Genomic DNA, 2,500 nt, shown 5'->3' on the forward strand with positions numbered 1-2,500 from the left:
AAACACACACACACACACACACACACACACACACACACATATATATATATATATATATATATATATATATATATATATATATATATGCATGTATGTATGTATGTATATATATACAGTATGTATATTTAATGTGGTTAGTGTAAAATCTAAGAACGTATGTGGAAGTGGCTCCCAGAATCTTAGGAGGGCAATTAAGGCGATGAAGAATGAAAAGACATTAGGGTTCGACAGGATTAATTGTCCGATGCTGCAATAATGGGGCGATATTCTAATTAAATATCTGACTGGAGAACATTGGCAACGACTTGATGACAAACTGGTCTTAAATTTTTCTTTTTTCATAGGGGTAAAGACTATGAAGTTGACTAGGCGTTGTAGAATATAAATTTCAATTAGCTTAAAAAGTAAGGTTCATTCAGAGATTTTGATAAAGAAAGAAAGACACAGCATTGGACGACCGCAAAAGGGAAAAAATAGTGCATTCATGATTAGTAAAAAGAATAAGACAATAATGCACAGAATACTAGCGCTTGAATACAAGCGCCAAATAGCAGCTCAAGTTCTTCTGAGGGGACTAGGGCGCCTGTCAGAAAATGCAGGAGGACAGTATAACTACCTTGGTGAGGAATTAGGTCTGATACAGGAGACAGTTAACATTGCTCAAATTGATGAATAAAAAGATTTATGAAGGCAGAGAAAGGATATTAGGTGAAAGATAAAGTTTTTATTTTAGGTTAAAATGATATATCATAAACATTTAAATCCTGTTGTACATACTACAGGTAATACTTTAGAATGCATAAATATTCAAAGACTTATAAATTGTTGGAAGAGGTGGACGGTAGCATTGAATAAGAAGGAGTAAAGTGATAAGGATAATTGGAAAACTAGGAATATTCATTAGTGAAAGTTTACATGGTGTATGGAATAATGGAAGTATATGATCCATATCAGTAATTGGGAATACCTTAAGAAAGGTTGGTAGACCGAGAAAAAAAAAGTCCTAAAGAAAAAGTGGGAAAATTAATTTGAAGTGTTAGTGAAACGTAAGGCTAACATTTAACGTTAGGATGTTTGGAGAATATGCTGAACTAACTTTCTTTTACTGAAGTGCAATGTAAATAGTATAACTGATTTAAAGTAAAAGGTTGAAGCACTCACGAGGCATTTTAGTGTAGTATATGTGATATAGAAAATTAAAAGGTTGGATGATACGGAAATTCATAGACGGTAATAATGTTACTGTGAGCGAGATAACAAACGATCAGACAAGATGATCTGGATATGTGGAGAGAATTGAATATATAAAATGGAGATAAGCGTATAATTGCAAAACTGTTGGAAGCATCACATATAAAAGAAAAATTGACACATAAGAAGTTTCCAAGGAGAGATACTGGAATCTCAACTAAAGGAAGGGTGCCACCGGCACTTTTTCCTGCTAAATTCTCGATGAAGAAGCTAATACTTGATTGATTTATTATCTTGAACTAGTGTCAAAAATTGGCCTCAACTATAGACCAAAATTCATGTATCAAAGTTCTCACAATAACAAACATACAGTCGTGAAAATGCCGGAAATCATGATTGTAATAGGACTTTCAATGTCATTGTCGCTATATAGAGGTGGATAGTGCATTTCACTCATAGGCATAACAGAATATTGATGAGAAATCTGAATGATCATAATTAGTGATTAAGGATGCAGGTTATCAGCAATCATCATCATCATCATCTCCTTCTAAGCCTAATGACGCAAAGGGCTTCGATTGATTACAAATTCGAGACCATGTTGAAAAGTTAGATACATATTTATGTTATTTTTGAGAGCAAGTTGTTGTTCGAGAATATATATATATATATATATATATATATATATATATATATATATATATATATGTATATATATATATATATATATATATATATAAATATATATATATATATATATATATAATATATATATATATATATATATATATATAAATATATATGTATATATATATATATATATATATATATATATATGTATATATATATATATATATATATATATATATATATATATAAATATATATATATATATATATATATATATATATATATATATATATATATAAATATATATGTATATATATATATATATATATATATATATATATATAAATCTATGTATATATATAAATATATACCTATATATATATATATATATATATATATATATATATATATATATATATATATATATATATATATATATATATGTATACATATATTAAAGTGTAAAATCCACAGGAAACAGGAAAGGAAGGGTCCAGGTACCAAGTGCTTTCGTGTATTATGTACACTTCTTTGTTCCCTGAAGAAGTGTACTTATTACGCGAAAGAGTTTGGTTTCTGGTCTTTACCTTTCCTGTTTCCTGTGGATTTTACACCTTAATATCTGTCATGTGCAGTTTCGTGACTGATAAGTAATATACATATGTATATATATACATAT

This window comes from Palaemon carinicauda, chromosome 4, assembly GCF_036898095.1.
Source record: "Palaemon carinicauda isolate YSFRI2023 chromosome 4, ASM3689809v2, whole genome shotgun sequence".
NCBI classification, from domain to species: Eukaryota; Metazoa; Arthropoda; class Malacostraca; order Decapoda; family Palaemonidae; genus Palaemon; species Palaemon carinicauda.